Source organism: Macrobrachium rosenbergii, chromosome 42, assembly GCF_040412425.1.
Source record: "Macrobrachium rosenbergii isolate ZJJX-2024 chromosome 42, ASM4041242v1, whole genome shotgun sequence".
Classification (NCBI taxonomy): domain Eukaryota; kingdom Metazoa; phylum Arthropoda; class Malacostraca; order Decapoda; family Palaemonidae; genus Macrobrachium; species Macrobrachium rosenbergii.
In genome coordinates, this window is record NC_089782.1 from 8,807,371 (window position 1) to 8,830,613 (window position 23,243).

The 23,243-nt window shown below is 36.6% G+C and overlaps 1 protein-coding gene across 42 annotated transcripts in view; it reads left to right on the plus strand.

Moving 5' to 3' along the window:
- The window catches only part of LOC136827934 (ankyrin-2-like), a 790,256-nt gene that overhangs the window by 134,838 nt on the left and 632,175 nt on the right, over positions 1–23,243 (plus strand). The window lies entirely within an intron of this gene.

The window sequence follows — 23,243 nt, forward strand, 5'->3', positions numbered from 1 at the left end:
TAATTTCTTCGTTAGATATGTCATATTTTGAATACTAGAAAATTTCAGCCCCAAAGACTTGCAGCTGAACACAAAGGTATGCCCTGTAAGTAGTTCATGTTAACACCCATGTACTTAAAATCATGACGCATGATGATGTATATATGCATATGTATGAAAATATAACTTGCGATACTATTTCTTACTTGAAACTTTTTGGTTTCTTAGTGCCATTGTTTCAATTAAAGCCAGAGCATATTCATATAACAGGTACTTTCCCAAAATTAAAATAAAACTTGAAAGAGATGTTGCGATTTCGATTTCTCGGAAGCAGTTGTCAGATATTCGTCACGTTTCAATAGATAGCTAAATAGTTTCTTTCTTGTGTTTGTGTGGTGTGAACGAACGCAAGTGCGCTTTTACTTTCACCGCCGCCATGAAGGCTATGTGAAGCAATTTTGTGCGGCGTGTGACTCAGGTGAACCCGAGAGAGCGCTTTCCTTCGTTTTTAGCTCAGTCCCAAAGCAAAGGAAATTCCCTTCTGTTATAAGTAATAGATTAAGGTTTTAAGTTTTTATGCTGCTGTAAGTATCGTGGTTATCAAGCGCTGAGTATTCTTTCTTCGTGCTTGCTTCCTTTTTTAGGGACCATTAGTCATTTAATAAATTAGTTATCTTATAATGATAGAAGCATACAATTTTTACTGATGTGTGTGCATCAGTTTCATTTAGACGAGTCAGTGTATTGTTGCTTAATGACATCGAATCATCAAACCTCGCATTAAGTTCTTAACTGAAGATAATTATCGTTCCCATGTGTAAATGATAATTATCGTTCCCATGTGTGACAGCTACAAGAGTTAATTGTTTTCTAACCTTAAAGATGCTGGTGTTGACGTTCCCATAACATTATTTCGAGCAGATTACTCAAATTACGGTTTTGGAAGTCAGCAGTTATCCGAATGGTTACAGAGCAGGGTTTAGAGTTTTTATGGTTGTTCATTGATATTACACAAGTTACAGCAGTATTAAAATCTGTGAAGCATTTCTTTTACAAATTGTTCCTGCACAATGAATTAGTAATGATCTTATTACATACAATCATTCAGTACTCCTTCTAGGCTTTCATATATACAGTATATATGTATATAAATATATATATATATATATATATATATATATATATATATATATATATATATATATATATATATATATATATAGTACTTGTGTCTGTAAGTAATAATAACAAAAGAACTTGTAAACTTTCTCAATGCCCAGAAAATATGTAGGGTGTGTTTCAGAGCAAAAAAACTAGAATAAAATTTTTCTTCCACTGGTTAACGGAGAAATATTTTTGAATTCAATAATAAAAAAGTAAAAAGTGAAATTTTTTAAACATGCTTTTATTTTAATGCACTAAAAAGCACAAAATAATTTTTGAGACACCTGGATTTTATTACAATTAATCATGCCTACAAAAATAAAAGCGTGGGGGCCAAACATGGAAGAAAATTGTATAAGAAATAAAAAATAATAATTTTTTCTTGTAACGTTTCCTTCCATGTTTGGCGCCCATGCTTTTATGTTTGTAGACATGATTAATTGTAAGAAAATCCTGGTGTGTCGCAAAACATTATTTTGTACTTTTTGGTGCATTTAAATAAAAGCACACTTAAATCATTTTATTTTTTTATTTCTTTTATACTTTTTAGTTTTGACAGAAATTGTAACCGATTTATGATTGTAACTAAAAAAATTTAACGTGACATCCTGTTGATCCAAAGAAGGTTTGAAAAATCCGTAGAGTTATTAACTTAGTCTGCCGAGTCAAAGAAGGTATGAAAAATCCGAAGAGTTTCATACAAATCCTGAGATGCTGGGAGAGGTCACTGTAGGGTCACTAGAGGTCACTGCTGACCTACTGATCATGCAAGGTTATATAGTCACCAGGATTGAGTAACTATGCAAAATTTCAAGTCCATCGGACGGAGAGAGCAGGTTGAGCCTTTTGAGCTTGCGCATGAAGTGATAATCTTGTGGAAGTTTCCTCAGCATTGGGCTCATCCACGATTCCAATTGAGTAACTATGCAAAATTTCAAGTCCATCGGACGGAGAGAGCAGGTTGAGCCTTTTGAGCTTGCGCATGAAGTGATAATCTTGTGGAAGTTTCCTCAGCATTGGGCTCATCCACGATTCCAAAGTTGAAGTGTGAAAGTGGCAGTCTCTTGGATCAATTAATCCCTTTTTCTAGCTTATTCCAACCACTGATCAGTCTAGTCCTTTACTGATATGCCATAAAAAGATTTTTTAGTGGCTGTTGTGAAGTGGAAAGGGAAGCATCTTCAGTTCTCCTGATGCCTTCACATATTATGGGGACGGGTGCCATTTGGGCAGTGCGCATTATGGTTAACAGGCCTGTTAGAGTTCGTGGTATTTTCCAGAAAACATTTGCTATTGTACAAGCCTGTAGTGCAGAAAGAGGGAGCGGTTTGTTTCTGGTATGGGAGAGAGTGAGAGAGAATTTTATAAGACCTTTCGAAAAAAGCAGAGGTATGTGCATCTAGGTTTTATCGTATTTCTAAACTTTCCTCGGGAGAGAGGAAGTGACCTAATCCTGATATATCTTTTCTATTTCACGTTTGCATTTTTTACTGTTTGGGTCTGCTCTGGTGTTTTGTTCTTAGTTCTGTTTTCTGTTTTGTTCTCAAAGATTTTACTTTATTTCCCGTACTTATGTTTTCATGAGTTTCAAAGTTTTTACGCATTTTCGTTATTCATATTTGCCTCGATCTTTTATCTGTGCAATTTAATTATGCTTTTATTTTTATTTTTGGTCGTTGCTGTATTCTTTTTTTTTGGGAGGTTGGGGGGGGGGAGGTTGCGTTCATGACCGTCGATGTTGAAATGAGAACCTAAAAAAATTCTTTCCTGTCTAATGCATAAGTAATTTTAATGATCAGCTTCCTTTCAATTTTCTGCCATGGCTCTTATGAATGTTACCTTAGGGTAAGGGAAGGAGAGATAAGTTTTTTTCGTCTCCTGGAAGTTCACCTTTCACTGATATCTCAAGGACGAACATGCAAGACATTATCGGTGCCTTCTGTATAGCGAGGCACGTCAGTGATATACATCTTGATAGAGGCTTCCACTGTTAGGTTCTATCCCGTCTCCTGTGTGTGTGTGTGTGTGTGTGTGTGTGTGTGTGTGTATGTGTGTATTGTTGTGTGTACGAGAGAGAGAGAGTGAGAGTATCTTTTCCCCAACTCACTTTTGGTTTTCTCGTCGTCTTTGTGGTTTGCTGGGCTACTTGTATGGTAATGTGCGGTTATCTGTATTCTGCAGGAATGAGTAGGCTGCTTTAGTAGTCTACTGCCCTCGAACTGTTACTCACTGGCCTAACACGAATGCTTATACACGAGATTGACAGGGACATAAACAGTTGGAAAAAAGGTTTATACGCCTTTTGATGTCACTAACAGTGACGTACCGTGGACATGATGACAGGGATGCACTTCATAAATTCCTTTTGAAAGGAATTTATACTTGTTCGCTTTCCAAAGATTATTTCTTCTTACGTAAGTAACGTCCTTTACGAATATGGTCTGGGTTCACATGAAGACCTTAAGAATTAATATAATCAGTGAGTATTTATGTGCCATTCAGTTGTATCTATACTATTAGGTGTATCTGCATGTTCATATGCTCATATGCATTTATACATGATCTGTATAGCAAGTCATAAATGGCAAACATTTGCATGTATAACCAGCTTTTGTATGTTGGAGTCACAACGTGTCGTTTATCATGTGAATATGACAATCAAATTTTATTATTTGGTTTTTATTAGTGGGAGATGTCTGTATTTAAGCAAAGTATGAAGGATATGTCATTTTCATTGAAGTAAATTGAGAAGTTGTGTTGAATTCAGATGAATTTGCTTGTAATTTGGTCAAATAAAAAGCAGACACTGAACCAGAGGGATTATGATTAATATTAGAGAAGCATGCGAATCTCTTCCATAGAAACAAGCGCACTGTTTCAGCTGAAATTTGACTTATCTTGAGACAAGGATGACTTGCTGAGAAGTAGACGAGATAATGTTTTTGAAGATGAAGACAAATTTTATGAAGAAATGAGATATACAAAAGTGGCGAAGCCACAGATTTGCTAATTTAAGCTCGGCTGTAGATGACTAGGCGGCACGGTTATGGTTGAGTACCACGTTATGCCGAGAATGTTAATGACCACATTTACTCATGATTGTTTAATTGGTGGGTCCAAATAAGAAAACGATATCCGCAACAGACATTCATGGAATTACGGGAACTTGAAAAAATGATAACAAGGGAGTGTCATTTCCCTGGGATTGACAGTATATACGTTAATGTCCTCTTTTTGGATAGAGCTTCCAACAGTGACTAGAGTACCGGTTGGTAACGTTAAACAAGTACTTTAACCCTAACTGAAAATGAGGCTCTGTAAACCACAAAAAATTTAGGCTGCTAATGTTTGTTCCTCTTTTCAGCAGAGCTTAATTAAATGTATTTTTGATGTCGATGGCCGGTTTTGTATTAACATCAGTTTATCTTATTACTTTATTCTTTGTGATATCTGTAAATTTCCGTGAATGATTTTACATAGCACTCACTGGCAATATTCTTGTAGATTTTTCCCGGCCGTGTCTTCTGTATTCTTTGCTGTTGTGGGGGGCACAATTTTTATTAGTTTTTCATTCAGTTATATCGAATTATAATCCGTTGTTTGTATTTATGACTGTACTCCCTCATTTTCCAAGTTGAGCCTTGTCCTAATGCACGGTTTTTTTTAATAGGAAACACTTGACTCCTTTCTAAAGAAATCAACATTTAGAACAAAATTTTAACCCCTTTTATGGGGAGATGGGTATGCAGAATCTCGATCTGGGCATATTTTCTTTTTCCAAGTTCCCAGGCGAATGAAAACAATTGTTGTAAATTTTGTTGCACGGGATATCGAGATCTGATATTTTTAGGGGAATGATAGCAACGTAAAGAATCCATATTTGATAATTCATAATCACATTTACCCAAGCCTCAGGCATTATTCTAAATAATGGTAGATATTTGGTATTTGTATATCTCGATTAAATAGGAAAGGCTCGTTCGTCAGTGCCGTTAGTGTTTTATCTTTAGTTCTGATGATGCCCATCTCCATATCGTGGTTATAAATTTGCATGCATAATGTTCAGCCCCTCACCCAGATATCCATCCACTTAACTTTCTCATCATCTCGCGCATACCCATTGCCTTGCCATTTACATTCGGTTGCACCTCATCTCTCTTTCTCTTTCCTCCTGGAGATCGAGACGTAAGTGTACCTTTGATAGTAGACAGACAAGTATTGCTTGTGTACACATTCATATTTCATCGGGAGACTTTTTTGTCGTAGTCGTGGTGGTATGCATTGGCTAGAATTATTAAGTACGTTCCATTCCGGCGACGCCATGAGCTATTGAGGCGGAGAATTGCGACTGAATGGCGATTTTTCAGCGAGAGAGAGAGAGAGAGAGAGAGAGAGAGAGAGCGTGGTGCTAAGAATAGAGAACAAAAGAAAAAAGAAAAATCACGATCAAACAAAAATGGCAGTGAGAATAAGGAGCAAACACTTAAAAAGTCTATGACGGTGGCTCTTGATAACAGCGTTTCAAATATGAATGATGTAGAATTTTTCGAAATATTTAATAACGAGACATAATACGTGATACCACGGAAAGAAACAAGGTAAACTGAATGAGGCCGGTGAGGAATGAAAGAAAGTAGAAGTAACTAGCCAAAATAGCAAACTCAGGGGAGAGGGTATCGAGGGATTTTAATTCGTGATTGTGGTGGGAAATTGAAGATCAGGAAAAGTTTGATGAAGTTACGCAAATGAGAAAGAAAATGATAATGTGATAAGGAAGGGTGCATATGTTTGTCAGAATATGCAAAAGAGAATGAGTTTGAGGATTGCAGATAAAGGAAATTCCCAGGTGATTTAATGTAATGACGAGGTAATCTCAATTTGAATAAAATCGACTTTCATTTGAAAGTTCTTAGTGCTTTTGTGGGTAGCAATAATAATATCTGAATAAAACGGGCTAACTGCAAAGATCTGCTACGTTTTAGTTTTCTGCGAAAGAAACAATTGAGATTGCATTTGTCTGTCCGTCCGCACTTTTCCAGTCCGCCCTCAGATCTTAAAAACTGCTGAGGCTAGAGGGCTGCAAATTGGTATGTTGATCATCCACCCTCCAGTCATCAAACATATCATTTTGCAGCCCTCTAGCCTCTGTAGTTTTTATTTTATATAAGGTGCCAACAACACAGGCCACCACCAGGCCGTGGCTGAAAGTTCGGCGCATTAGTATTACTAGTAATAGTATCTGAACTGATGTTATTTGCTGCAATTGCAGCATTTATTTAAATGTTACGAAAACGAAAAGTACTTCAAAAGCTTTTTAGTGAAAAATGAAATTGGCCTTAATGCACTGACTTGCCATCGAGCCCACATAACGAAAATGCCCGAAAGCGGGTAGCGCCGTCAGTGCACCGCGCATAGGCATTACTTGAGGTTCTTTGCAGCGTCCCTTCGGCCCCTAGCTGCAACCCCGCTCATTCCTTTTACTGTACCTCCATATATACTCTCTCTCTCTCTCTCTCTCTCTCTCTCTCTCTCTCTCTCTCTCTCTGTCTTCCATCGTACTTTCCGATCTCTTTTAACAATTGTTTTATAGTGCAACTGCAAGGTTTTCCTCCTGTTACACCCTTGTAACCTTTTACTCTCAATTTTCCTTTCAGCGCTGAATGACCTCATAGGTCCCAGCGCTAGTTTTTCGGCCTAAATTGTATACTCTATTCTATTCCATAACGAAAAGGATTGCATTGTGTTTCCAGTGTAATGGACGTCTGAAAAACTATGCATTAAGGAGAATAATCCAAGTATTTAGAAGATTATTTACTGGATGCCTCAAAATTTATAGATGTATTTCACAAAAGAATGAGTATTGAGTGGATGACGGTTTTCCATACCATAAAGCTATTGCCCGGTTACGTCCAAATGTTGGGACTTTTGGGGGTATATGAAAATCTTATAAACGAAGGATTTTGGTAACTTTAAAATATTATAACATTTTCAGGTTTAATCTTATTTTACCTCCGACACTGTGGCTTTATTTTTGGCTCTTGTTTGTTTTTTTTCGTTTACGCTGGATTGCGCAAATAGTTTTGTATTGATTCTTATGGTAATTTTACAAGAGTGAGGCCTCGTGTTCCACATGTATTCAGGCCTTGGGAGAGAGATGAATGTATTTTTCGAGGAGATCTTTTGGATGGTGGATTGGTCCTCCTTGGTGGGGGTTTGCCTTCTCTGAACGTGTTTTACGTGAATTTACTCTAAAATTCGGAACAGCGGACTCTGCGTGTAGTTATTGCATTTTGATGACTGAAGAACATTTGTACTGATGAACATTAAATTTAATGTGGAAACCTGCCTCTCAGAGGCTGTGGACCACGTTGAATCTACACAAATACAATATCTAAGACACTCACGCCCCGCCCTGCAAGCCAGTGGACCACGCGGGACCATTTACAGAATATTGGGACAGGGATTTTTTTTATTTATAAAAAGGAAACCGCGAATATAAAAACGCTCATGCTACAACATGATTCTGGTGTGGAAATGCCATTTCGTCATACTGGAAAAACTACTTTAATCCTTTAGGCCTATTTGATGAATTTTTGAGTAAGCAATTAAAACGAGTTATTCTTATAATCCTGCCAGTGCAGAACTACTCAACCTCATGGTAACGTTTGGACTTCGAAATCTGCCTTCATGAAAACATTTTCCAACTCTCCTCGCCCGACCTTTCCTGTTCTCGCCTAAGTAGGCTTATGAGGGAGGGAGGGAGGGAGTGAGTTGCTTGTGAGGGACTTCCAAGAGAGAGGTCTGTGGCGACCCTTTCTCTTGTCTCTTAGAGTCAACACTTGAATGGAATTAATATCCCCACATTTCATCCTCTCGAGTGTTGTATCAGAAGACTGATGAAGGCTGTGACCTATTTTCGCCTACGTCTCTTTTGCTTACAGCAAAAAAGGGCGTTGAAATTGTTTTCAATCGTCGGTTAGTAGTCGTTTTTGCTTAGTTACTCAGTGCATTTAAAGAGGGAGGTCGTGTTTGTTGCTTCGTTCATGTTTGATGCCCTCATATTGTTTATATATATATATATATATATATATATATATATATATATATATATATATATATATATATATATATATATATATATATATATATATATATATATATATATATATATATATATATATATATATATATATATATATATATATATATATGTATATATATGTATATATAATATATATAATATATATGTATATATGTATATATGTATATATAATATATATGTATATATGTGTGTGTATATATATATATATATATATATATATATATATATATATATATATATATATATATATATATATATTTGCAAGTTTCAGTGAAAGAAACCTTAGATTCTTCTCTCTCTCTCTCTCTCTCTCTCTCTCTCTCTCTCTCTCTCTCTCTCTCTCTCTCTCTCTCTCTCTCTCAATTCACGTGCAAATGCCACCGATGTTTTAATGACATAGGACACAGATACTTCTTTGTTCGTGTAGAGGCACTGGGTGTAATTCCCAGAAGAGCCATCTCTAAAAACCACCTTCTGAATCGGCAGTACTATAGAGAGAGAGAGAGAGAGAGAGAGAGAGAGGAAGAAAGAAAAGAAAGAGTCTTGATCAGTGTGGCTTGTGGGTTTGAATGTTGATTTAATCAGCGCTATGATTCACGGTGTGACATGGACCAAATATTCCCGGTGAGTTTTGGTACACAAGTACAGCTGACGTTTTTATTAGCCTTAGGAACCCTTTTGTATGTTCGTTGAAATCGAAGGACTCCTTCATCGAAGAAACCCGTAATTTGTTCTTATTATTATTTTAAGTCCACAGTCCGTGTCCATTTCCGTTGTTATTGCTAGTATACTTACCGTTATTATGATTGCGCACTTTATAGAGCTGTATGTTATTAGAATATAGAGTGATATTGCTGTTGTCCGTATCATTCTTATTCTTTGGGCCATGACCTTAAATAACTTTTTCAGTTTTGTAAAGGAAAATAGAAACACTGCTTTCATCAAGGGGTTAGGCGTTGATGTTCCAAAAGAGAAAACTTTATTCGAGTAAAGTAGTGCAACAGGAAGAATAAATGTACATAAAGAAAAACAAATCAACTAAAGATAATATTTACATGTTTGGAAATAAGACCCTCTGGTACTGGCCATTGTTATAATATGGATGCTGATGCCAAAGGTGTAGGCGCTCAAGGTGATGAAGTAAGTTCCCCTTTAAAATGTGACATAATAAAGAAAATAAAGACAATTAGGATGGATAGGCTGAGTTACAGTTCCTGAGTTCAGAAACTTCTTTCAGCACAACAGCTTTATCTGGATAGTAAGATCCTGGGAGTCTGCACAAATGTAGCCAGGTGGGTAATATTGAAGCAATGACTAAACGAGAGATCTGAAGCGTGTAACATCAATACCACATCCCGCAGCCGTACGGACAGTTCTAGATTTTTCGGAAGTATTAAATATATTTTATTTTAAGAGCTTAGAGTCGAATTTAGCACCAAGTACCGCCATGTTGAATATCCAGCATCATCAGGTGCAGTGCTTCTTAGAACGCAATGCATTATCGAATGGGAGCACCACGGTCTAAAGAGTACCAGGTTAACCCACCAGCGACCCAAGACGTGTCCTTTCCTGCGCAGGTAAACACTGGGTCGGATTATGACGTCAGAGAGTCCTGGTGTTCAGTATGAAGCTCATCCTGTACCTATGATAAATTGGTTAACAAACTGTCAGTTGCATAACATTCAGTTTTATTGCTAACGGTGTCTATATCTATACATACAATGCTTCGTTATTGTGCTGTTTACGGGTGTTCTTCCCAAAAAGTTAAAACGAAAGGAGTAACTTTTCACAACTTTCCAAGACAGGCGGAAACGAGCGCTATGTAGCAAAAAATATCCAGGAATGCATTTGGGTTGAACATTTCAAACCAAGACGAAATTCGTAAACGCATGGTAGAAATGGCAAAATCAGTGAAGGTGCTGGGAAGTAAAGGTCTTAAACCAGTTCAAAAGGGATTTGTAATTTCCTCATGGTCTTTTCCCAAATTGCTACAAACTGTAGCAGAATAATTCTATTTATAATGACATACACACTAAATTTTTTTGCCTGCCTACGACAGATGGGAGCTTGCTATCAGCACCCAACGACAGTTGCAGTGAAGCAAAGAATTAGATGTCATCTTTTAAGCGAAAGACAGTTCTTTCATGGGATCAAAATATAACGCAGATAACAATTGCAACGGTATTCTTCAGACCTTTTGGAGTACGATACGGGATTGTCCAATAAGGTCATGGTTTTGCAGCTCTTAAGTAAACCATTTGCTTATCTATTTACAATTCCCAATATGTAGCGTTCACACCATTACACATTTTTGGAGAGTGAGAAACTGTAAACAAGAGTTGTATTATTTGCATACTGTTTTCATATCCAGCATTCAACTTCTCTAATTTTTTTAAATTTTCCTCTTTAGATTTTCATCTTGAATAATGTCCATAATTTTGAATATACAACTTCAAAATTGCCAACGCAATAGGATCCCTCGTCATGATAGTTGCTTTTGTTTTTCTCTTCATTCATGAACATCATTTGTTTTCTTTACTAAATAAGGAAAATTAGAACAGAGCAAAAACACTTGAGTCAAAAAGATAAGGTAAACAATGAGTAAATGTATAAATACATGACAGCTGAAAATAAATGAGCTAGGTAAGCAATGACACGAGGTCATGACTTGAATTGTGGTGTCAGTATTATATATCTCGTCATGAGTTGGTCCTAATACACGAGCTGTGTGTTTGCAGAGCTACTTGATTTCAACGTCAAGAGAAAAACATTCTCTCTCTCTCTCTCTCTCTCTCTCTCTCTCTCTCTCTCTCTCTCTCTCTCTCTCTCTCTCTCAGAAAATTTGTGTTAGAGCTCTAGGTCCCTTGCCTTCTCGTACACGTGTTCATTCTCAGATTACAGCCATGGCTAAGATAACAAACTGAGCTTTTAAGGTAAGGCTTGAAGAGCAAAGGTTGGCTTTCCCGTGTCGTTTTGAATTTATTGAGGAAAAAATGAAAAGCAGCTTTTAAAAAAATCACAAGGAACCCGAGACGTTAACTGTTTCACCAAGTTTTCTCTTTTTGAACTCTCGTAATGTTACTTGCTCAGGAGAATTTTTGATAAGATATTTATTTTATGAACTGAGGTTTTGCTGGAAATCTTAGGCTAGTGACCATTTAAAGGAATCACCAAACTTGTTACTGACGGGTATGGTGAGGTCAGCCTCGTAAGTTGTAATCAAGGTAAAAGAAATTGTCAGAAACTTGAATTTACTCTGGTCGTCAGTGATTTGGTAACCCAAATAGACAATAGGCACAGCGTGTTTGTGCGTGTATGTACGGCAAGATTTCCATTTATATTTTGTTAATATCACAATCCATTATTTTAGTCAAAGCATTCCAGTTCTGTTGGTTTTTTGCTCATTCGGTTCCAGATATACCTATCAAACAGCAGTACAATTAGTAGCCGAGTAGTAGTAGAAGAGGAAGTAACTGAAAAAAAGTAAAACTCCTCTTCGTTTTGGTAGAGGGCAGGTATGCAAGACATCAAAAAGTCAGTTTACTGACAGTTAGTTACTGCTGCTGGACTGACGGATGCGAGTGTTTGCACATTATCAGACAGACTACAACGAACAGAAACCCTTTGGGCAGTGACATGAAAGACAGATGAGGATGAAATGACACTAACTACCCAAGAATGTGATAACAGACCAACGGACCTTTCTAAATAAACTTAGAAACGATAAAAAGAAAGACGCCTTTGACACAGAAGGACTTGCATGATGAAACCATTGGCGATGACGGTAGCGATTCTTGATTATGAATTACTTGGCCTCCTGTTGTTCTACATTTCCAGGCAAATTTTATCCTTTTCTGGAGGTACTTTTAGTTTTATTTGGTGTTTCTTTTAAGTGAGACCTACAAGCTGATGTTAATTTTATTCCGTGCTCTTTGAAGTGTCTTTTTTTTTGCAGACTAAAGAGAAAGTAAAAGAGATCGGAAGTATGCTGCAACTGCAGAGAACATGAGCTGACCATTTTTGTTTGGCGTTTGCTTGGTCGATTCTAGCTTTCGTGACATATATAGTTCTGTTAAATAATGTGAAATTCTTACGTTTTAGTTCGTCCTACTTTTCCTTTTATGTTGTCACATTTATTGTAAAGCTCTATGTTCTAATTCGTTGTCCTTTTCGTTTTATTTATGTATAATGTCTGTTTGCAGCTGTTATTATATTCTTTATATTTTTCTCTCAACGTGTTTGTTATCTTTCTTTTCTTAATTTTTCGAGTCCAGTTTATTCAGATCTGGCTGACCACTTTCCATGTCAGTTCACTTTTCCTATTTTTTTCTTTTATTTGTCCGCCGTGTCCAAGTAACCTGAGTAACAGGTTTCCGTTTCCTCGTTTGCATTTATATTCTTTGCCTCCATTCTTTAAGGCAATTTAATCCTTGAGTTTTCGGTGTCTCGTTGTTGTATGTATTTTAGTGCGGGTTCGTTGTAACGTTTGCCTGTTTTGGTTATTGCCAGTTGTAGCATTTTGCTTGAACGACAGCACTGACCACTTACACCGAGCGACATCCATAAACCCGTCGAAATCAGTATTTGGATGGTTTACATTTGTTGAATAAGGCCAATTTTGGGGGTTCGTAGTTTGGTTGCCATGTTAATTAATTGAAGGTGTAGTTTAAAAATTCACTGTATTATCCACGTAAAATTGGTATTCAGATATACTCCATGCCTGTTGACATTTGATAGTTTTGTTTAGAAAACCCGTGGGGACCTGATGCCAGGTTATTTCCACTGTCAGTCATAGATGATAGATTCATGAGGTGAGTAACTGAATTTTATCTTTCATTTGGAATTCTGAAATGTTTCATTGTCTGATATCGGGGCTAATCAGCGTGAGGATGTTCCTGGCAAATCTACGAGTTGAAATGTGCTATTTGTTGCATTCTTGTTTTCGCCTGTGTGATACAACTTGTTTTAAAATAAACAAGTCAAAAGGGTGGATAGAAAAGTTGCGGACGGACAGACGAATAGCCATCTCAATAGTTTTCTTTTACAGAAAACTATAAATGATCATGACTCTACAACAGCGAAAGGAATTTCCCTAAGGAACATTGTCCTAAAACATAGGTTTCGATGCCTGAAATGTTGATTTGTTAATACATTAAAAAAAACACTACTTGGGCCTTATCAGTGTCAAGGGTCATCAAAAACTAACATTTGTTTTGGTGGTTGCCAGCATTGTCTCAGCTCTGCGAACCCATAGGTCGATCCAGTGCAGATCGGAAACGACTTGGAACGCAGTGGACCTAATCAATACACTAAACATCAGGTAGTTGGTCACAGCAAGCTGAGCTACGGCATAGGGCTAGAATCGTCGACCTAAAGGTTATTAGTGTTTGGAGCCACCCCTTAAGGGAAAAGGCCTACTATTGATTATATATATATATATATATGTATATATATATATATATATATATATATATATATATATATGTATATATAATACATATATATATATATAAGACAAAATCCAGACTCTAAGTAAAGGACTATAATTCGAAAGGCCTTGCAGTACTCCATTGTTTCTCTTTCCCGCTTGGATTTTGTCTTTATTATTTTATATATTCACCACGTTCCATTTTTTCGTGATTCACTTTATATATATATATATATATATATATATATATATATATATATATATATATATATATATATATATATATATATATATATATATATATATATATATATATATAATACAGTATAATTATATATATGATTTCCTAATCACTTATGGATGAACCTCTTTGCAGGAAACTTCCGGTTTATATGCGTATGTATAATGCCCTTCAGAAGTGACTCAAACCCCTTGCAGTTACTGCACCGTTTTATCTTTTAATGGACTCATGCTTCTCTTGGATGTTTACCCCCATTTTCCATTAACCTTTTCCACTGCATATATCCGAATTTTCTAGGTATTCCTCCCATCACCTCACGTACGCTAACCTATTTGTCACTGGCAATTTTCCCTTGGCATATATACTATGCAAGAAGTTCATCTCAAATTTAAATTTTTTGTTGTCGTTGTTCATCATCCACATTCCAGTTCTGTATTTGAGATCTGGCACAGCAGTCTCTTCATGTATTTCAAATTTGGCTTTGCCAGATATTCCAAGTCTTTTGCCAATGTTTTGCACATACCTTGCTCCTTCCATGCTTAGCCTATTCAGTGTGTGCAGGTGTATTCCCTTCTATCTCAACTTTTGTTGATTAAATTTAGTCTCTTCAGACCATCTGTACCCCGTGCCTAGATGGTGGGGCAACAATAGGAGTCCAAAGTTTTACATAGAACTTTATAAGAAAATCTATACAAATTCTTTTTAAGAGCAAAACGGCCAGTTTGTCAATTTAATATGGAAACCTCATCGCATAAGGTACATTCAGGTTGTTCACAGTAATGGTCCAAATCCGAAAGAAAAACAAACTCTTGTTCCTTCTTATACATATACTACAAAATTTCCGTCTGTCAATCTCAATTGTAACCATACAACCGGGGAAATAACACATTTTTACTTTTCCCCCGTTCCCAGAGGTTTTCTGAAACAAGCGTATGCCTTTCTTAGCTCTATATCTTTTAACTACCCCAGGAACAGTAGCCCATTGTCGTTTCTGTTCATGTGCCCACTGGGTGGGTTATCAACAAGTTTTTCTGTTTCAGGTTATATATATATTTTTCATATATATAAAGTATATATAGGTTATATATGAATATAGAAGATGTATAGGGTTATATATATATATATATACACACAGCTTTATGGGCGGAAGTTCTTTCAAACATACTACATGTATATATATATATATATATATATATATATATATATATATATATATATATATATATATATATCGGGTATGAAAATATATATATATATATAATATTTATAAATAAGGTGTGTTTAGTGTTTGTGTGTAATATATATGAAAATATATATATATATATATATATATATATATATATATATATATATATATATATATATATATATATATACACAATGTGTGTTTAATGTGCTATGAAAAACTACGCTGCATGCATTGAAACACACCTTTCTTCTTAGCAGGTTTTCTCCTGAAGTGACCTAATATACTGGTTACATTGCAAACTCCAATGATTCTTTATTTTGTGGCTGGAGTTTCCAAATGGATTTTTGTTTCGGGGAAAAGTTTAATGGCACTTGTAACTAAAGGGAACTATCGACTTTTCAGAGTTGAGAGATTGTATTGACTTTCAATTCAATGACACCTTCGCTTCAGCTGTAAAAGAGAGGGTGGAAGGCTGTAGAGTCTGGGAATCCACGTGATTTTGAAAAAGTAACCTTTACAAGAATAACGAATAACAGCTCGCATAGACAGGAGTTTTTGTGTGATCTGGTAATACTTTCCATTTGCTTTCCGCGTTACGTTTAATTGGTTCGTATGAACTGCATCTTGTTGAATTAAGAATGGTCTCCCCTTAATGTATATATTTCCATTCAGAACTCATGTCATAATTTCAGCTTGTCAGACATTCTTACTCCAGTACTACCGGAAAAATAACTTGTTGGGGCGGGGGTGGGGGGGTGGGGGGGGGTTGCCATCTGTACACCTCACATGTTGCAATTTAGGAATTACATTGCCCTCACTTTTTAGCCTTTTACTTTATCTCCGTCCAACCACTCCAGCTCCCTCTTTTCATTGCCTCAAGCGTTGAATGGCTGAATGTACCCCAGAGCTTGGCTTTCTAGCCAAATCTTCATAAATTAGTCAGCTACCAGAACACTTTTATAGGTTTTTTTTTTTTTTTTTTTTTGGAGAGGGGGTCAAGGAAATAGCGGTGTATTCTGAATGTAGGATGGGCACCTCTAGCAACTTTATAGTAGTAGGAGTTCAGATTGTATCAAATATTGTTCATCGCCTCACGTGTTACATATTTTTACGAGACAGAGTGAGTACGAGCCCTTCATGAGTACGAGCCCTTCATGTTGTTATTAGGTTTTTATATTCAGGAGGCCCGAAATCTTGAGCACCCTCAGTCATACCACCTTTAAATGTCAGATTGTAAAACAGTATCGGTCGTTAGGAGAGATGAGACTGGATTTCCATTAATTGTTTTTTTTTTTCGGAAACGAATCTTAACTGGAGATAAAACTTTGTTTATAATTTCATTGTCAAAGCAAATGAATCCGTGCTTAAGAAGGATTTTTTTTATTTCGTTAGATTTTTCATACAAGGTTTAATGGCAGTTACTGATGTAGGAAAAACGTGATTAAAACCAAAGAGAAGTATGACAGGGCAAGAGAGGTTTCCTAGTTATCGGAATTCATTATTTTAGTGTATCTGCACACCACTAATGAAGGCAAGTTTACAAAAAAAGTGAAGAAAATAGTGTTTTATTGTGGTGTTCCTTTCAGATCACACGCTTACGCTCTTAACATTGTTTTTAGAGGGAGGTCTTTTACGGCATGTTTGTCAGCATATACTGTATATATTATATCTGGTGGCTTGATTGGATGGCAGCATATCGCCTTAAAGAGTAGCTGCATCTCTGTCGCTACCTTGCTGCACAAAGACAGTTGAATAGACAGTTCACCTGATAACTCTGTCTGGTCTCTTGACTGACTTGAAATGTTTTGTTTACCTCCAGTCATGCTCTGGGAAGGGATGGAAAAGATTGAAGGCCCCCGCCCCCTCCTTTTTGGGAAGCTTCTTTTTTGGGGGGGGAATGTCATTGCGAAGAATAGGGCAAAAGGAGGTGCGCTCGTGTTTCTGTGTTGTTTGTAGACTGCTTGTAGCCGTCTTCTTTCAGAATGAGGTTGTTTGTTAGGTAGAATGTCCTGATGATACGTTTATATACTGCTGCCCGCATACAGTGTACAAAATATTCATGCTATCCACAAGAAAATAAAAGACTTGGTTATAGTGCCATGTCATGTTTTTAAGTGTTTTCTGTTGAATGAAGAAACGTATTTTTCAATTAGACCTAGTCATTATGCTCTATACGACATTGTAGGCTATATTATGCCAGATGGGCCATTTATTTTAATAATCTTCAACTAGAATAAAGCGAACAGTTCTGTCGCTACTTTTAATTGATTTTTTATGTAGGCTCACTTACAACTGTTATTTCATTGGTCAGGGCTTAGAATAAATGTGTAAAATGAATTGGGCATTCGTATTCAGCAGAAGTACTGAATTATTTATAACGCATATATATTAGGGCTGAAAGTATGTAGAATGTGAAATTGGGTGAACCACGGGCCTCGCTAGTTTGAGTTCAAAGGCAAAGAAAGTTTAAGGTTAAGTTTTTAAAGAATGTTTTGAAGCATTGATCAGAGGATTGTGCTTTCAAAATGCTATACCTTTTTGAACGGCTAAGTAAATGAGTATTGGAAGAAGAAGGTGCTTAGGTTTGCCCCTGTGCTGCAAGGAAAGACCTGCAGTGTGGGAGACTTCCTCGTGTGTGAGATGACTTGCCCGGTGAGTGCAGGCAGGGTAGGACGTCCACTAGAGGTGACCTGCTCGAGATACCTCCGGGAGTGAATCACCTTTGTTTACGGCCAGATCTTGGTCCTTGCATCTGTTGTTTAGAGTCGTAAACATGCCATCCAAGTCTTCAGCCTTGCGCCAGATTTTCTTCGATGTCATTTAATGCTTTCATTATGGAGCTCTTAACCAGGGTAACGGGTCCATCTAATACCATCATTACACGTTGCCCTTAATGAAAAGGAAACGGGGCCAAGTCTGCCCAATGTAGAATTTTAATGGTAAAAGTATTCAGCATGAGAGGTTGATTCCTAGAGACGCGTTTTGATACGTTTCTGATCGATGTGAATAGTTCCGTTTATCTTTCATGTAAATCTCAGACGTGTTATTTCTCTCTGTACGATGTTGCTGCACTGAATGGGGCTGATAATTAATGTAGCAGCTCAGGGAATATGAAGTATGTTTGTTCTGTTGAGTCCATTTGCTACGGAGAACGCTACACGTGTTTACAGTTCGTGCAAGTTTGTTTATACGAAGACCAGCGAGAGGTTAATCATTCCTGACGTGTTTGTATTTCTTGAGACAAGTAAAATAATAATCTCGTTTACGGCCTAACAGATTACCCATATCGAGTCTCAGACGCAGAAACTCAAGAAGCTTGTAGACATGCCATTAATGACTTTTGCCAGAGAAGTGGTCACGCTGGCCATGTGCTGTTGCCAGTAGCCGGCTTTATATCTTGATGATGATGTTATTATTATTATTATTATTATTATTATTATTATTATTATTCTTAGTTTGTGCGTTATGTTAATGAACAAAGCTTTTCTTTACAGGTACGTATTACTGTGCTGATGTCGCCTGGTAACAAGGGTCTTCAAGCCTAGGTAGGTTAAGTTGCTTTCATCGTAGCTAGGTGTCATCACTTTCGATAAGAGGGAAATTACATTTTTCATGAATATACGTGCAAATAAGCATATATATATATATATATATATATATATATATATATATATATATATATAGATAGATAGATAGATATAGAAATATATATATATATATATATAATATATATATATATATATATATATATATATATATATATATATATATATATATATATATATATATATATATATATATATATATATATATATATAATATATCATATCTCTCTCTCTCTCTCTCTCTCTCTCTCTCTCTCTCTCTCTCTCTCTCTCTCTCTCTCTCTGGATTACTAAATTACCACCCGAACCTTTTGTACAGTATAAGCTCTTTACGACTGCCCGCATTTAGGAATGTTGAATAGTTCCATTGGTGTTCTTAAGTACTGCATGAAACCAGTAAACGTAAGAGCAAGAAATATTGTCATGCCTTACGTAGGCAGTCTGAGCAGGTTTAAAAGTGGTTGTTGGAAAGGTGGCCGGCACACGACATGAGCAACACGATAGCTCTCTCTCTCTCACATTACCCTGTGCGTTTTGTCTTGTGCTGGTATGTGTCTTCGTTATCATGCCCCCTTGCAAATTCATCTCTTGGCACAGAAAAGCCATTTATTACTAGCTTTGCTGGCATGCCCTTGCCTTGTTGTTTTGAAAGAAACATCGCTTCTTCTCTCTCTCTCTCTCTCTCTCTCTCTCTCTCTCTCTCTCTCTCTCTCTCTCTCTGCCCTGGTATTACTTTTCGTTGATTTGCTTGTTCACTGTTGTCTTATCTCTCTACTGAGTACCGCCTTTTCCCCGGTCGTATGACGAAGACAATACGATCTTTTATGTTATGTCCACACACATTGTGCCCAGTTTGTGATATGTGACACCGTATTACGATGAGCTGGGAACCAATACCCACGTGTGCGGTTTGGGTATCGAATTCAATAGGCATCGCTAATGTGGATTAAATTACGGCTACTGCCAGGTTTTCTCTTTTCTTGGTCGAGTGACTGAAGTGGCTGACTCCATTGTGTTTTGCTTTTTTACATTATTATTATTATATTGGTTTTTGTGTTGGTGTTACTACTAGCAGCTCGAGTTCATATATATCAAGAGATTTGTTTCTATTGGTTTTTGTGTTTGTGTTACTACTAGCAGCCCGAGTTCATATATATCAAGAGATTTGTTTCAAATGTTGGAATAAACTTTGAGAAATTTGGTTAAGGTAATGATAGCAACAAAACTATCTTGATTTTATCAACAAACCGTTTTTCCCATGTCAGTTCCTGTCGCAGTCTCCCGCGTTAATTGGTTGTTAATGACATCAGACATACTCAGTATATCTGTTATATAATTTAAATCTCAAATTGGTTCATCTGTGTTCCTAAATGAAAAAAACTAACTGGTGACACAAGGCAAACATAAAGTTGAATGTGTATCAATATCAGTGATGGCAGTGCCTAGAATACCATCCTTAGCATTTAAGCCTATGTTTCGATGGAGATAATTATTATCGTCTTGATGTTATGGCAACGAAAGGATTCCGGTAGCCTTTGTCAAAAAATCAATCTTAGGCATTTTTCCGTTTACACTGCTGCTTTCTCTGTTTAGGTATAGATTTTCAAGAAATTAGAATATAAATGCGTGTAAAAAGCCAATTAATATAACAAAATGCTAAGAGTCTGAGTGGTAATAATGCTGAGGTATATTGGAAATATGGTGAGGGTACACGTTTTCACTCTTTCGTTTATTAAATATGGAAACTAGTGTTTAACTGGAAAAAGACCTAGGTATCCGCAGTGAATGCAGTTTAAAAGAATTACCATTTAAAGAAGTTTTTGGAGATAGGGCGAGAATTTATGACAGAAATTGTTTGTATGATATACCTAGGTTCAACAGTGATTGCTTTATGGAAATGCGTCTTGCTGTTAAAGGATGTACGTAAACCCATTTAGGATCTTACAGTTAATCTAAGTGTTCTTGTATTCACGGCAGAATAACGCTCTAGAATTAATGCTTCAGATAATTATTGCATACCTCAATATCATCGGAAATCTGCTGATCTCATAAAACTTGGAATTGATTTGAATGAAACTGGTAATTTTGTTGAAGAGGGTTTTGTTTTCTCATCTGTTTAACCTATAAATGTAAGCAAATAGTTTAGTGCTCTCCATCAACAGATTGCAAGTGGTAAAGGTTAGTGATGTGGTAATGACACGCTGAAAGCATTTGCGCCTGATTTCAGTGCGATCGATTCAAAGAGAAGAGTCGCTTTTCTCACACCAGGAAGGATGGGCTACTGACCTGGTGTGTTTCGTTTTCTCAGTGACCATGCTAATTATATGTTAGTAATCGGAAAAAAATACTAATATGATCATTAAATATTTATATTATCATAGTGGAAAAGCAACACCTCTCCCCCCAATAGGGTGTTCTGGCGTAAATAGAAAAGTCTGTGGCATTTCTCTGTACTTGGTAACATTCTTAATTTAAGCTATTTTTACCCCAGACTTAAAAACGTCGACGTAGTCATCTGCTTCCTATTTATCCACGCGTCAGATTTTGGGTTTTCATTTCCCCCTTATTTTGGGGCCGGGAAATGGACAAAGGAAATTGTTTACGTTCTCTCATCGCTTTGGGACCCAGGCGTGAGCTGGTGTGTGTGATCAATATCTCTTCCATCTCCCCAATGCATTGCAATAAAAGATGCACACGCCTTTACGTTTTTGCACGGCTGTTAAGAGGCTCTCTCTCTCTCTCTCTCTCTCTCTCTCTCTCTCTCTCTCTCTCTCACTGATTTGAAATTATGTATTTTTTATTTTGTTTCGTAAAATATACATTGTCTGTTTGTTGGACTGTGGTAAAAACGTTTCTGTTGTATTTATCCGCAAAAAATTGATTTCTCAACTTCTTCGTTGAAAAATGCTTTCAGATTGGTATTGAATGCCATAATACATCGTTGTTCTTTTTGGTGTTTTCTGCCAGTGCTTCCACGTTTGAAACACTGTTCGTATGTGTTTCTGTGACCTTTCCCAGTGCGTGTATAGTTTGGCTGCAGCAACATTATTGATGACAACAACTGTGATTTTGTCCGGAATTTTAGATTTTTCCGGAATAGGAAGGAAAATGAAGAAAGGAGGACTCGAATCTTATTAAAGGACTTTCCATAAAAAGTTAAAATTGAGGAGACTGTATACTGGAACTTTAAATTTCTCTTTCTCTCTCTCTCTCTGTGGTTAAGTTGAGAAGGGAAAGATATAAAGTTTTTAGTTTTCTTTGAAGTTTGACTGTTTGGGATAGTAATACGACATTATTTTAGTGGCAAGGACCGAAATACAATCGGTATGTGTGCATTGAATTTTATGATTTCAAGTAAACATTGAGTAAATTGCTTCGTGTGTTTTTTAGATAATTTTTTTTCCGAGGGACGCTTGAAAAGAGATTGGCAATTTTGGCTGAGTGAGCGAGAGACATCTATACCGTAAAGAATATTAGACAGTTTGTAAAAGTTTGCTTAACATTCACCCAGAAAATAAACACAAACACTTCAGTTCTCTCATTATGCCTTTAGTACCCTTCCTGCCATATCATATCTCTCTCTCTCTCTCTCTCTCTCTCTCTCTCTCTCTCTCTCTCTCTCTCTCTCTCTGTCGTGTCATGTAATGAAACTTGACTCCATGGCGTGTACTGTTACAGCAGCGAGCGGCAGCAGCGCTCCTTCAGGATGGCATCTGCGGCCTGTTACCCGAAACCTATTCGTTTTGCTCTTCCGCCATGCCTTGACGTCGCCTCTAGAAGTATCCGTTAGCCTATACTGGGATACATTTCTTTAGTTTCACTTACCGTGGATGGGAAACAATACTGTTAATTTCACTTGCTCCTTTACTGAAATAGTTTCACGTTATGCTTTACAGAAGAATGAATAGGAATGATCTTTGGGTATGATGATAGCTTTAAGTCCTTTTGTTACGGCGCATGGAGGCATATTTCACGTTTTATCTTAAAAGAGTGGGCAATTTATACGTTTACTGTACTCCATATTAGAACGATTACTGATCCCTTTCATGTATGTAGCCTTCATAGTCATTTATTATTTATGAAAACTGGAGTATGGTCTTATCTCGCCATTTCAAAACGTTTTCTCAATCGAAGCCTTCATTTTTGGGTGGCTGATAGCGCCGCGAGTGTTGTTTTACCGTCTCATACTGATGTGCAGTTCTGCAAGCATTATGATGGAATTTTTCTCTCACTGGCTGAATTACCAGTCTGAGAATATTTTATTCAATAATCTTGGTGCGCACACAGTTTGTTTACTTATTAAAGCACACTTTTTCTGTAGTGTAGAACGTTGCTGTTCATTCCTTTGTTGGAAAATGTAAATTTGTTGTATTGGAAAGCTACGTCTTCTGTATTAGAGCTCTCTCTCTCTCTCTCTCTCTCTCTCTCTCTCTCTCATACATACACAAATATATATCTATATACATACATACATATATATATATATATCTATACATATATATATACATACATATATACACAAATATATATATATA